Genomic DNA, 16364 nt, shown 5'->3' on the forward strand with positions numbered 1-16364 from the left:
GAGTAATGCTAGGGCGAGCGTCCTGAAAAAAACCTGAGTAGTTTTTGGTGACTAACAACCGAAATAACGGAAACACAAAACGGTGCAAGCGAATGCCCGAGTATATATAAATACAATTTTCCAGGAAAAATCCTTGGCGACGATAGTCATTCATACCATGATTCAGAAATATATTTTAAAAAACCTTCTTCCAAAATCTTTTTCCAATCTTCTTGGTTCCGTTCAGTTGGCTTCAAGTATGCAAGAATAATCGATCGACATTTCCTGCACACAATCAAACAAAAGTATATTTCCGTCAAAAATGAAAAGGGAATAGAGAATATTGCCAAAATCATTTTTTTTTGGGGGGGGGGGTCTTAAAAGACTTCCGGACGATATAATGTTGTAAACATATGAAGGAAACTAAATACCGTGACAAACAGGAAGTAGATATTTAGTCATTGTTAAATTTACATAATACGGCCGGGGAAGTGGCCAAACAATAGCAGAAATCTCAGAAAGCGCTGAACTTAAAATTCTTTTTACATTACGTCACGGAGGAAAAATACATAGGAAGCAACAAAAGTATTCAATCATGACTATGAGATTTCCGCTATTCCCACGGCGATGATTCAATATCTAGGTGCGGTTTTTTTTTTTTTTTTTAAAGATGCCATCATTAATTATCCCATAGGTGAAACAGGTGCTCGAACTCCGACCTTACCTGGTCAAAAATAGACCCTCTTATCTACCTGGTGTTTGAACACGGACTACTCCTTTGATTTCTGCCTTGGGTGTAGGGTTTGCATTTCAATAAATAGTGCAAACGGTTCAATGTTTGAATTTATAAAGCCGAGGTATAAAAATATGTGACGAATAAACTTTGGACCCGTATAAAAATAGCTGCCTCCTTCACAAGCAGGTACCGTGTCCCAATGAGGCCACACAAAAATACTGCTTGTCTTCTACTGCGCAAACTGCTTCGATGGCTATCGACGTATAGTCCATGTGCTTGACTTCAATAGACCATTTGCAGCAGCCATCTTGGTGGTGTTCCTTTTGTTTCAGTAACAGTGAATGAACAATTTGGTCAGACGACATGGTGGCTACAAAATGGTTACAATGCAAAGCAGCTATAGAAACAACTGGATTTATAGAAACGGTGTCCCAACGATGCCACTTGACCGACAGAGAAATAATTTATTCCACTCCGGAACTGGAACGGGAAACAGAGTACGCAAAGTCATTTGGAGAGGTTTGGCAAGTTACTAGCTGGAAGCCAATTAATAAGGACCCAAAGCTTCGATTTACATGATTGGATAGTGCACCCCCGCAACCAACACCGCGTCGGACATGAAAAATGAGCAAGCCATTTTGGAGAGATAAATACACCTATTACCAAAATGATATCTCCTGCTGGCAAAATATAATGAGACGGTGAGGTAATTACAAAAAGGGATAAAAAACAATCCCGCTGATGTAGGGGCAAAAAAAATCTCATATGAAAACATGCAGTGATGATAATGACATCCGGTAATTTATGAAATCACTCCATGCGTAAAAAAAAAAGGGCAATTTGTACTTGAAAATATATGGAGTTCGCCTCAAGGTTTTTTTTTTAAAATATATCTAAGCGATAGTTTCGATCATTATATAGATTGCTTTTTCGTTGGTCACTTAATATATGCGTAGAAAAAGCCTTAGTTTGCTGATGTGATGCCTAAGCGTGTATTGTGGTGTACCTCAGATAGCGCGTCGTACAAACCTTAGAGCAAAGGTAAAATTGTCAGATAAAACACAGTAACATCCATGACGATTTTCCTCGATTCGGTGTGTCTGCGCAACTTCAGAATGACTATATCTTACATATGCTTTGAATACCAAATTGATAAGAGGCCACAGGACACGTTAAGGGTATTCTTGGGGCATTTTGTTAAGGTCTATTGATAACTTGGCGATTAACATAAGGCTTAATAAAACGGCTTAGGTAGCGGAACGTAATAATGTCTGTCCCACGCCTTGAAATCCCAAGTGAGTATCACTTCACACGCAGTCATGTCTCGCCTACTTGTCACACCCGCGGCTAAAAAAAATTAAAAAAACTTCCCCCAGCGCGGTTCTCAACATTGCAATTCTCCAGTTACGCTCTGATGGACAGGTAGGCTTATTTCCCATCCAGTGAAATGAGATCGCCTTAGTTCCCATCGGGCTTCGGGGGGTTGAGCTTGCCCGGTCGAACATCATGTGTTGCGCCACGGCACTTGGTACCTTTGTTGCCGGAATGAATATATTGATATCGCGCGGAATTAGGTTTTTGTGTGTGTAATCAATTTATGTTCGCGCGTGGTTTCTAATCAACGGGCATTGTCGTGTTCCCCGAAGGGATCTAGCAATCATTGTTAGGTACAGTCAAAAGTCCAAGGCACCAGACTTATTTGGCTCATTCTATGAATAAAATAATAGTCAAAGAACTGTACGCATTACGAGCCTCCAGTTCAAAAGACCCAATCAAAAGTCATTATGTTTTTAAAAGACGGGTGCATTACTACCTTGCAATAGTTTGTTTTGTATCGTTTGATAAATGCTCCCTTTCAGCTGATATTTAATGAACAGGCATCGGTGAAAATCTAACAAGAATTTTGTAAATTATTAATGTACAAGATTTTATTAATTGTTTTAATGTCAATGTTAAAAGGGAAAAAAATAAGTTCAGGTTTTTTTTTATTCTGACCGAATCTAGAGAATAGTTAAATGCGTCTTAGCAGAGCTGATGTAATTTTGAGCGCTTCATTCATTGCGTGTGTTTTCAATTTCCTTTATTGTTAAGGAATTTGAATGACATTTCATTACAGAAAAACGACATATTGTGGTCGCCATTCTATAGTTTAATAGCCAACTCATTACAACATAAGTTTGTCGTGCCAGCGCTTGTCACGCCCGTAACCTCTGTTACAATTGCATCTGGACGAGCTAAACCACGTTTCTCATCACATCCAATATACGAAGAGGAAAAACCAGGGTGTGTAATCATGACAGGCGAGCGACCGGGTCTTTCTACCACGATAGACACGCTTAATCAACCGAAATCAAACCAACCAAGGAAAAAGACCGGAGTGGCCGCTTGTAATTGATGTGTCCATTGGATAATCACGCCTGCGTCCGGACGCACGGTGCATCCTAAATTGCTTCTGGGAGGAATTTGTATAATCTAACGGTCACGGTTTCACTTTTGCCTTTTAGACGACCAACTCAAGCCGCTGTTACTAAACACAACTGGTATTCGCTTACAGAAGCGCGCATCGCAGGTCGTGTTTTTAATGACAACCTAAGAGAAGAGACAGCACAAGCCTCTTGTTGGTATACATACATCTATTACCGCTGCACCTGATTGATGTAAAAATTCTCAGGGAGATTATTTTGTTTGTCCTCGCTCTGCCGTGTTTGCGAACCTAGTAGGATGGACAAAATTAAGGACTCGCGGCAGTTCATTCCAAGGTACCGTTTTTTTGTTTGCCGTGGATTTCAAAAGATCTCCGATTTGATTTGCAGTGCAAGCCAATTCGAGTACGTGTAAACAATGCATTAGCGCAATACTTCCTCGAGCCGAGAGCATCACTCAGGATTTTCTGTTTCGTGTCAACATGGTGTACGTGTGTACTCAGTACATTTTTTTTGGGTCAATTTAGTAACTAAATTGAGAACTTTCTCTCTGAAGCATTTTTTAATGTCAAATGTTCAAGACATTGTTTATCCAAGGTTTCTATATCATTGTAGCCTAGAGACTCTTCACTAGCGCACATTCGCCACAAACCAACGACAAGAACAAACTGTTCTAATACACAAAATAAATGCGTTCAAGTTCATTGTGTCTATGTCATTCTTAAAATCATAATATACTGTTTTTATCAACTATGTAAACATAAAAAAATCATTTGAGAATGATTGAAATCTTCACGTCGACCGATTGCACGCCGCAATGAATACTTTTGCCTAGTATCGCTATAATATCTCTCCACTGTGTGCGTAGAACTACCAACCTCACCCTATCAGATTTTGTTTTCTTGATTTTTTTGGCAAATGCTATATTAGGAATAATTTAATATGCATCTGCAATAACATCGATGTAAAATAGAAAGCTTGTTTTGTTTTCCGAGGTGGTAGGATCTCTGAAATATTCATAACTTGAGTTTGGGTCACAGGATCGGCTAGGAGTCCCCGAGAGTGCAACCTCATGATAAATGCTTTTAAATATTTGACGAGGGAAAATTACTTCAGTCAGGTCAGTCTGTGTTTGGCAAATTACACCTACTTATCTGGAGCCCTCATCAGTCAATTTCATTTTCCCATTTCAACTTGAGTCCGAGGGGATCAGAGAATTAATTTATCAGCGTTAGTTTGCTTGATTGTAAATATTATGCATCGGGTTTGTCATGTACGCGAGCATCGGAACTCGTCGTTGGAATTCCTCCCACGTGTGGTCCACTGAATTAAGTCCGCGAATTCATCCCGAGAACGGAAACTTGGTTGGAATAGGTTGACATTATGTCATGCCATTAAACTTTGAATAATTGACCGAGGATTTCGAATATTCCGTCGAATATTTATTCATTTTAGGAATACGATGGCATTATGTCATGCCATTTAGCTTTGAATAATTGACCGAGGATTTTGAATATTCTGTCGAATATTTATTCATATTAGGAATATGTTGGCATTATGTCGTGCCATTTAACTTTAAATAATTGACCGAGGATTTCGAATATTCTGTCGAATATTTATTCATATTATGAATATGTTGGCATTATGTCATGTCATTTAACTTTGAATAATTGACCGAGGATTTTGAATATTCTGTCGAATATTTATTCATATTATTAGGAATATGTTGGCATTATGTCGCGCCATTTAACTTTAAATAATTGACCGAGGATTTCGAATATTCTGTCGAATATTTATTCATATTAGGAATATGTTGGCATTATGTCATGCCATTTAACTTTGAATAATTGACCGAGGATTTCGAATATTCTGTCGAATATTTATTCATATTAGGAATATGTTGGCATTATGTCATGCCATTTAACTTTGAATAATTGACCGAGGATTTCGAATATTCTGTCGAATATTTATTCATATTAGGAATGTGTTGGCATTATGTCATGCCATTTAACTTTGAATAATTGACCACGGATTTCGAATATTCTGTCGAATATTTATTCATATAAGGAACATGTTGGCATTATGTCATGCCATTGAACTTTATTGAACGAGGGCTACGCATATTCTGTCGAATATTTATTCATACATTGGGAATATGTTAGCATTGTCATGCCATTTTACTTCACTGACAGAGGATCCGCATATTCTGTCGAATTTTTATTCATATGAGGAACATGTTGGCATTATATGTCATGCCATTTAATTTAATTGACCGAGGATTTCGAAAATTCTGTCGAATATTTACTCATATTAGGAATATGTTGGCATTTTGTCATGCAATTTAACTTAAGTAATTGACAGAGGCTTTCAAATGATGTCTTTGGAATATTCTTTTTTTTTATATTAGGTATATGTTGGCGTTATCATGCCATTTAACTTAATTTACCGAGGATTTCGCATGTTCTGTCGAAAATGTATTCATATAAGGAATATGGCATTATGTCATGGCATTTAGCTTTGAATAATTGAACGAGGATTTGGGATATTCTGTCGAATATTTATTCATTAATTGGTACTGGCTTTCAGGGTTTTTTCCTCTTGATTATTTGATCTTTGTATTACCTCTGTTTTTTATATGTTTCTTTGGGCCAATTATGTGGATCAATGTATGTGGATCGCCCGAGGCTTTTAATTTTCAATGATAATTGATTAAAGAATATGATTTATTTGTTTTATTGAGAGTAAAGGCATTATACATTTTCTTATCAGTAGCATAAACTAGTAACTATAGGCAGACAAGTGAAAGTTATTCGTTGAGTACACTGTCTTTACAAAATTGTTCTCAACTTTAAAAGTATGACATATACCGGGAAGCTGGGGAAAACGATCTTTATTGTTTACCTGAAGCATGCAAGATAACAGTTATCTTCTCCAAAATCATGTGTTTTCCCATGAGCTATCGTTTCTTCATTGACCCAAGACGGAACACGATATATCCTTCCATAAATTAGAATCAATAATGCTTGCGATGCCACACAGAGGAGCGAACTGGGCAAGGCGCAAGGCATACGCAGTCACGTTCCGGATCGAAATCGAACGTGACATCTCTTAAGTCCCCAAGACCCGGAGGAACCTTTTTTCTCTCCCCCTTTGTCTTTCTTTCTTACTCGGGAAGGGGTTTTACACCGCGCGACGATGACCGTAGCCTGCACTCGGACCATTAGCAGGACACACCGAGAAACCTGCCTTGCATCCCTCGCTACGAATTACGATCGAGAACACGAGACGAAAGGGAGACAATTTTACACTCATGCAAAGAGAACAACATCTTTAATTAGGTTAGACTTAGAGGGTGTAGTTAATGCACTCACATAGACACATTTGGGGAAGGAAATAATACCTACGAACTCAAGTGGTCAATCGAACACTTCTTATTCAGGTTTGAAGCTAAGAGACACCAACCATAAGATGCAACATGTGATAAACACAGTGTGTGTATATGGTGTGAAGGTTTATGGTGTAAATCGAGGACACACATGTGCAGCATCATCGATGAAGTGAGGCCAGGAACCAAATCGAGGACGACCTCAATTAGAAAACTAGTACAAAACCAACGAGAGCTGTTGCAAAAAAGTTAGAGTATAAACATAGGAAAAGGGAAGAGGAACATAAGAAATACTCGATTTACACCATAAACAGACCTGCGTGTGATATTGGAATGATGTATGTTGATGGAGGAGACACCATAATATACTAGGGCATGGTGTGTTTTTTTCTGTGCAGTTTTGACAAATGAATGCCGACAAGTGACTGTACAGGACGACTCAATGAGCCCTAATTTATTTACAACTGCTTTACTTTATTTTGACAGACATGCGATTCGGTATGATGAGCAAGCCAATGGAAATACTTGAACATAAGTATCGGGAATAAATATATTACAAGTGTAATTCCACCTGTCAGGCGCGTGTCGCAGTAAGTCCGCGCTGCAAAAAAAAGCGAATAATTATTCCTCATGAAAATCCCAATAACTTTGCCAAAAAAAGTGACCTCGCCAGCGTTGCCGTGGAAATTGATCTCTGACGATGGGTTTTAATTTTCATTGGATTTGACCAGGGGAAGGGAAAACCGACCACCGTTGGAAAAACCTAATTATTGTTTAACTACTGCTCCAAATTTACCATTTTTTTTTCAGTCCAAATTTTGTTTGCTATTGGTTACATGTTCATGAACGGGTGCAGGCCAGCTAGACTGGTTCCCTTGCCTTACAATTTTCCATCATCTATAAATTGATCCATTTTATCTTTTGTTGAGTCAGGGAACCAGACTACTTGAACATTTTTGTTTTTCTTGGTTTATCCAACCTTTTCGAACACAAAACTTCAAAAGTGTCAGTGTAACAATATTTGATCTATTATACTAACCCCTCAAATAGTTCATTTCTGAAAATTACAGCAAAAGCCAATGATGTACATTTCCTTTAAGTAACTTACCCTGTTATATATGATACTTTGTAATAAACTAAAGTTTGTGAGGACATCAAGGCACGCTGTGATCTACGTTTCGAACAATATCCATTATTTCTGCAAATCCACAAAATCCTTGACAATAATTGTACAACACATGCAAAATGTGTATCCAACAAAAAGAAGTTCTATTTGCACCTTTTTACTTTTTTTTTGCATTCGAATATAAGTACCTGTATGCAATTACAAATATCATCATTTCTTGATCTGCTAGACTGAAATGCTCTGACAGAAAACTGATATGCTTAGAGAAAACGCAAAAGAAACCTGAGTCAATATTGGGCAAGGACATTTGCGAGGATTTTCCTTTATTCCTATTTGTGCAATAATTCCATTCATTACTTTCATGTCAATCTCGTGTGACACCATTTCAACCCTTGCAACAGCTTGTCAAACGGAAAACACTATGCAGGTTTCACAAATGATCCACTTGTCACACGCACAACATATGCACCTGACAAGAACACATCTCCAACCAAAATCTAATCTTCGCGTCACACGCCGAGCCCCTTCAGTCATCCTATCCACTAAAACCCTGGACAGGTCAAAATCCGGAACGAAGGGTATGTCCTCTTCTAATCTTTCCTCGATCAGAATTCTTCCCGGGGGCGATATTTATTCGGTTTTTGCCCTCCACGCCATTCGGCTTTCATAACACCTTGAATACCCCAGGTAAACGGCTCTGTGTTTTAGCGAGCTACCACAGATAGTGTAGAAGACACTTTTCAGTAAATGGTTATTGAGCTCGCGGCAATGAAACGCAAAAGTATCCTTACGTTAAGTAATCGGTCACCTTCGACAAGGCGATGAATCTCACACATTTCCACCCCCTGGAAATAATACATAAAACTAATGACAAAACATCACCGAAAAGGAATTGCAAGGCTACAGATTGCCTGAAGGTCAACAAAGCAAAGGTGTATGTTTAATTGCCTCTCAGGGTGTTTCCACAGCTTTTCTTCGCTTTTTAATTTGTAACCTGAAATTTGTTATTTCCAACGATATATTTATTTTCTTTCTAATGTTTTTTTTTCAAGTAAAAGTTACAGTGAAGGGGACGCTATATATATCTTAAACAAACAAAAAAACAGAAAGATCTTTGCACTTGGTATTTAAAATGGATTTAAAAAGAAAAGTAGATGAGAAAGGGTCAATAGCGGACACAGTACGTGGCGGCAGGCAAACTTACTGCTTTATAGTGGCACATGCTGACTGAACAAACTACCAACAAAAGGCCGATGATGGCCAAATAAGGTATCAAGTTTAAATAAATGTTTACGAGAATTCCTTCCCCGCTTCAATCCATAATCCTTCGGATTTTCAAAGCTAAATCCACGTCACATAATGTCCTGCCATCCGGTTTAAGGATTTCAAAACACAAAAATCATCTTCGCCTTAAAAGATTCATTATTCGACGAATTGGTTCTCCCGGCGTACAGTCCGACTGCACTTTGGATAATGCATGACCAGAGGGTCGCCATGGCAACCCGAGTCCTCACTCTGCAAAGAATCGAAGGGGAAAAAATCCCCAGGATTTGGCCATTTTTTACGCTGGATTTAGTACTCGGGATTTTCTTGCTGGGAAGGAACTCACGTGCACGCGTCACCAAAGAGGCGTTTCTTTCGTAATGAACCAAATGGATAAGATATAAAAACATCCTCGGGCATCACCAATGAAACAAGAAATCAAACCTGCATCCACTCAATTATCATAATGCAACCGCCAGAGCAGGGAGTAATTTCATGGTTCGTCTAAAAACAGACATCTTCTATAAGCATGGAAAAAATATTTGTTTAGATGTCTAGCAAACACACCATACCTGTATATTGTCCGTGACTGTTTCACGGTTTGATTTATGCTTAGCACCTGAATTTGCCAAGCTACATTACTGCCTATCAGCTCTATGAATTTTGGAGACTGTACACGCAAAGCAAAGGCTCTTTTGGCGTCCTTATTATGGAGGTTGCTGTGCTATAACGCAAGAATTCACTTAAGTCGTACAAGCCTGCAAGTGTGGTTTCTCCAGCATTCCAACCATGCAAAAGGCCCATAATTTGACTAAACAAACATACAAACAAACAAACAAACAAAAACAAACAAACAAAAGGCTGTCGTCAGATTTGACTAGAAACAGTCCAACTTCACATAACATTTGGTTGAAAATGAAAATCCGGCAAAATACAGTAATTTTCAGACCAACTACTCGTTCCAAGGATCCTTCTGCTCCTTTTAGAAAAAAAAAAATAAAATACATCTATGCAAAGGAGCTCTGACAAAATGCCGAATCGAGTGTATATGCTTTTGTGGGGGCGATAAAAAGAGTTAAAGTGTATTTGTCCAACGAACACGACTTAAAAGATCGCCCACGTTTTGCAGGAAAAAAATAACTTCAAAGGGAATTTTCTGGGACAAAATGACAAGATGATTACTGCCGCCGATGGAAAGAACATTACACGGGAGAGAAACGTGACCGTAGCGTCAGTAAGTCCGTGTCGGTGAGCTTTGTACTGCTTTGCTTTCCCACAGTTAAAAGCACCAGTCTGATATTTGCCGTCATTATGAAGGTATTTTTTTTTTTGAACGTTGCCAATGACCGTGTTTGACGATAGACCCCGAGAAAAATACCATCGACAAGATAACCACGGCAGTATAATTACAACCATCAATTTAAAAGTTATAAACCCAATCAGGCACGGTGGAAAAACAATAGCCGTTTTTGATTGTGCCGCCATTACTAGAAGAAACAAAATACGCGCAGTACCAACAGCACAAGATATACCGCCAATTACCAAAGCTGCTAAACCTAAGTAAGAAGAAGTAGTTACTTTGCAAGACTTTCCCATTTAAAGAAATGCAATAAAATCTTTCGTATCTAACGTTTGATAAAATGGCTCGCTTTATGGCAAAATGGCTAACGTAGACTGTCAAAATGTTGACACGTGGTAACTTTAAACGGAACGGCTTGACGCGGAAGCCTTTGCATCGTGCGCGGCCGGTCGCGATGTAACAACCGGGGCATGAGGACATGAATCGCAAGTTCATTAACTCGGGAAACTCCGCAGGTAAAATGGATATCAGTTGCGTTGTCTGGGTTACAATTTAAAGCGACAGGATTCCGACTGCTCGTTTTCAATTTGAAAACGAGCGGTGTCGTTTACGCTCGATCCAGCATGAACTATCCCGAACCCGTTTATTGTGTCTCACTTATGGCGGAACGTCTTTGGTAATCATCGTAAAATTTGGATGCGCCTCAATGTCATATTACTCCGGATCCTGTCTGATTGCCTGCTTATCAATGACTCTCGGTACTCCGGCAAGGAGCCTGTTGTGATGTCAATTTTGATATCGTGTTTCTTATAGAAATTAGTTTGCAATAGGGTACATAATAGAGTGTCCAGCTATACTACATGCTCAATTTATTTTAAAATGGAAATAATTTGGCGTAATATCGTGTTCCTTTTAGTAGGTTTTAAAGGGTGCATACCTATGTTCCCCAATACCGATTATCCCCTAAATCATCACCATACAACCCTAACTCTAACCCTAACCCTAATCCTTAGTATTTCGGGGAACATGGGTATTGGGGAACATCGGGTAGGTAGACCCCGGTTTTGAAAACTGTACAGTAACGAGTACATTTTACTGCTTAATGTACTTTAAACAGTGTCATTATTACAGGATATCTTTGGCTAAGCCTGCCGAAGATTTACTGTTCACAGCATCAACGTTCATAAGACAATTTCGAATTATGAAATAGCTTATAATATGACTAAAGTGTCCCTTAAGGCCAACTGGCTTTCCTCGATGGGCCACTGGACCGAGATATGTCTAAGATTAGGAAGACATGTCACAAACACTGAATTTGGTATGCGTCAAACAACGCATCAGCAAACAGGTGTATTTAGTGTGAGGTGTGAGGTGCTACACAGGTGAATGTGCCAATATTCGATCATATCGGCACTTCAACCTAGTATTTTTTTTCCCAACAGGACGATGGCAAACATGAAACGGTGCCAGCCACATCACACCGCCTCTCACTTGATCTATATTCTCCCTGTTGGTGGTTTAATTTGATGACATTAAGTGAACACAATCCACCCTGCCCCACTAAGACAAAAAGAAAAGAAACCGTGACCCTGTAATCAAACCTGCGTCAATCGTCAAGCGCGTATATACGCAGCAAAATAAATTCATCCCGGTTGGCGATCGAGTTACAACAAGTGGGCACATCGTGATCCTTCCTTGGAGCATATAGAGCGCGCATGGAGAAAGACCACTGATCTCTATATAAAGACTGGATAGCGGATATGCATACAACATTCACACAGTAGACTTTGCATATTGACCAATTCGCCCCCGGTCTCACGAAGATGGCCGCGTATAATACGAACGTTCTACGCGTAAATACGCGCGCGTTGTATCAACAGTTGACGCGCATTTTGGTCACGTACACATATTATGATGTTCTAAAAGGAACACATTTCCGTAGTGATTATTATTTCAAAAACGCCGAAAAAGTGATTTGCGGCATCATAAAAGTAACCACTACGTTAGAAAAATTGTAGTAAACCTTGGTCAGTTGGTCAGTGGTGGTGGCCAAAATATAAGTCAAGTGAGCCGCGACGTTACAAAAGAAATCATGCTGTCTATAAAGACGGCAACTTGTCCTTTGTAGATCACCAGCCGGTCTCACCAATATGGCGTCAAATTCGTACATTGTGCGGCTCTTTATTAGCTATCCAGTCTTTATATAGAGATCAGTGAGAAAGACAGAAATGGAGATGTACCCGGGTTACTTGATGCCGAGCGTTAGTCGAGACCGCCTCGGTCCCAACGCGCCTTTCGTCCCCTTGGCTCGCACCGTGCATAAAACCCCAACACTCGCATGGTTCAAGTCCGCGAAGAATGCAGGGGTGAAATGTGTTGGAAGCTTTTGGTGGTTTGGGACATTCTCAGCGGTCAACTTGTTGAGTGGGAGAGATATATTGTCGGGGTTATGGAATGAAACATACCGGTGTGCACCATTTCGACTACGATGCTATCCTTCCCATCAGAGTTGAAACAACCAAACATGAATTGGAAGGAAAACGAGAATTCTTCATTCTATTACAAAATTTTAGATCCGACCAAAGTTTACAATTCAAAACCTTTGCATGAATACCTTGAAGTATATTGTTGGGTATTTAGTAGAAAGATACTTGGTATGTCTCACCACTTTACCCTCTATGCTTCAAAGTAAAGTGAAGTAAAGTCTGTCACGAGCCAATGGGGCCCATCAGGCTGACGTTTATCTCCGGTTTCCTAGTCGTGAAACGACAGAAAATATATTCCCCCTGGACGGTCTATCGCAGGTTACTCCCCAGCTTATGCCGGTACCCATTTAAACTCCTGGGTGGAGAGAGACAAGTTGGGGTGAAGTGTCTTGCCCAAGGACACAACATAAAACAAGCAGCTGGAGTCGAACCCCTGACCCTCTGATCATGAGCCACAAACCCACTGGGCCCCATTCCCCCACCTATGCTTCAAAAGCAAGTCATAAAAGCCGACAGCATTTACCTATACGGGAACACCAATATGCAATCCACAGGTCCCAACATTATTATAGCAACATGTTCCTTAAAAGCGAACTAAAGAAGTTCGACTGGTGCGCACTCCTCACGATATCAAATGAGGCATGTATATATTTCCGATCGAGATAACCTGCGACAGGAAAAGCGGCCAAGCAAAGGGTGGTTTTCACACAGGTCTATAAGCTGCGGGGACGGAAAAAAAGCTAATAACTAGAAATGTGTTTGTGAACAAACACAAGCTGTTTCGGATATTTGAAATACTCTGTGCACGTGACGAACAATCAGTGACGTCACTGTTTACATGTATGTCATCTATAAAAGCACATTATAATACGTATATGCCAAGTAAAACCAAATCGAACATTATAGTTCTGTAGATATAGGCCTATAAAAGAATAAAATGCCCCTTTAATGGACGTCACATGACATTTGATGATGACGTCAATTCAATTTTCATCTATAAACCATCCCTGTGAATGTGCATACCAAGTTTTAATCAAATCGGACTTGTACTTTCGAAGTTATAGTGATTCGAAGAAATGCTCATTTAATGTCACGTCACGTGACACATGATGACGTCATCGTTATGAACTCACTGGGGACCACCTTATGCTGCTGGTCTTACTAGTTTCTGACAAGTGTAAAGTCAATCAGACATACATGTATAGAAGTGTTCCAAGTCTAACATGAATCGCATTTACGAAAGTGCCAAAGTAGAGTGTTTTAAAACGTGTACAAACCCTATGGGGAAAATACATCTTTAATGTAACGTAACCTGAAACCTTATGATGTCACGATCACGAATTTCTTCTAGTACCATCGGTGGGTGATGGTCTAAGTGTGTTTCAAGTCTAACGTCGATCGGATTTGCAAAAGTGCCAAAGTAGAATGTTTTAAAACGTGTACAAACCCTATGGGTAAAAATGCATCTTTAATGTGACGTAACCCAACACCTGATGACGTCACGATCACAAATTTCTTCTAGGACCATCTGTGGGTGGTGGTCTAAGTGTGTACCAAGTCTAACGTCGATCGGATTTGCAAAAGTGCCGAAATGGAGCGTTTTAAAACATGTACAAACCCTATGGGGAAAAATGCACCTTTAATGTGACGTAACCTGACACTTGATGACGTCACGATCACGAATTTTGTCTAGGACCATCTGTGGGTGGTGGTCTAAGTATGAATTAAGTTTAAAGTCGATCGGATTTACAAAGATGCCAAACTGGAGTGTTTTAAAACGTGTACAAAACATATGGGGAAAAATGCATCTTTAATGTGACGTAACCTGACACCTGATGACGTCACGATCACAAATTTCTTCTAGGACCATCTGTGGGTGGTGGTCTAAGTATGTACCAAGTCTGAAATCGATCGGATTTTAAAAAGTGCCAAAGTGGACTGGCTGAAGAAACGTGTGTTAAACCTATGGAGAAAAAGTCTGAAAAAAAAAAAGAAAAAAAAAGAAAAACTAGAAATGTGTTTGTGGACAAACACAAGCTGTTTCGGATATATTTTAAATACTCTGTGCACATGACGAACAATCAGTTACGTCACTGTAAATGTCATCTATAACAGCACATTATAATACGTACATGTCAAGTTACAACCAAATCGAAAACATTATAGTTCTGTAGATATAGGCCTACAAAAGAATAAAATGCCCCTTTAAGGGACGTCACATGACATTTGATGATGACGTCACTTCAATTTGCATCTATAACACGTCCCTGTGAATGTGCATACCAAGTTTTAATCCAATCAGACTTGTACCTGTACTTCCGAAGTTATAGCGATTCGAAGAAATGCTCATTTAATGTCACGTCACGTGACACGTGATGACGTCATCATTACAAACTCACTGAGGACCATCTTAGGCTGCTGCTTTTACTAGTGTCTGACAAGTGTAAAGTCAATCAGGCATATAGAAGTGGAAAAGTGTATGGTTTGAAGAAAAACGTGTACAAAACCAATAGGGAAAATGTGCATCTTTAATGTGAAGTAATATGACACCTGATGACGTCACAATCACGAATTTCTTCATGGACCATCTGTGATTGGTGATCTAAGTGTGTACCAAGTGTAACGTCGATCAGATTAACGAAAGTGCCGAAATGGAGCGTTTTAAAACGTGTACAAACCCTATGGGGAAAAATGCATCTATAATGTGACGTAACCTGACACCTGATAATGTCACGATCACGAATTTCGTCTAGGACCATCGGTGGGTAGTGGTCTAAATATTAATTAAGTCTAAAGTCGATCAGATTTACGAAGATGCCAAAGTGGAGTGTTTTAAAACGTGTTCAAAACATATGGGGAAAATGCATCTTTAATGTAACGTAACCCGACACCTGATGACGTCAAGGTCACGAATTTCTTCTAGGACCATCTGTGGGTGGTGGTCTAAGTATGAATCAAGTCTGAGGTCGATCGGATTTACGAGGAGGCCAAAGTGGAGTGTTTTAAAACATGTACAAAACATATGGGGAAAAATGCATCTTTAATGTGACGTAACCCGACACCTGATGACGTCATGGTCACGAATTTCTTCTAGGACCATCTGTGGGTGGTGGTCTAAATATGTACCAAGTCTGAAATTGATTGGATTTTAAAAAGTGGCAAAGTGGACTGGTAGAAGAAACGTGTGTTAAACCTATGGAGAAAAAGTCTGAAAAAGGAGAAAAAAAAAAAGAAAAAGAAAAAAAAAAATCTTAACGAAAACAAGAGCTGTTTCGGTGTGTACACCGAAACAGCTAAAAAAAATCTTAACGAAAACAAGAGCTGTTTCGGTGTGTACACCGAAACAGCTAAAAATGCGCCACGCGGGAGTACTGGTGCTAGAAAGATGCATTAGGTCTTTTGACCTGGAACAATTCCCCTGGACTGACAGTGAGAATGCGACTACAGCGCTAAAATGAGATACAACTACATGGTAAATGCGGTTCCCTAGCTAAATGGAGCCTACAAATCAACTGTACGGAAGGGATAATCAGCGGCAACACGAATTGTAATATAAGCGCGGGCCTCATCGGAAAGGGGGAGTTCTTGTGGACACTCTAAGGGCATTGCATTTTTACCGAAGGCGATTTGTTATTACACTTGTGCTTGAGGCGACGGTGGGTTGTC

Source organism: Patiria miniata, unplaced genomic scaffold (genome assembly GCF_015706575.1).
Source record: "Patiria miniata isolate m_02_andy unplaced genomic scaffold, ASM1570657v1 HiC_scaffold_8, whole genome shotgun sequence".
In the NCBI taxonomy this organism is placed as follows: Eukaryota; Metazoa; Echinodermata; class Asteroidea; order Valvatida; family Asterinidae; genus Patiria; species Patiria miniata.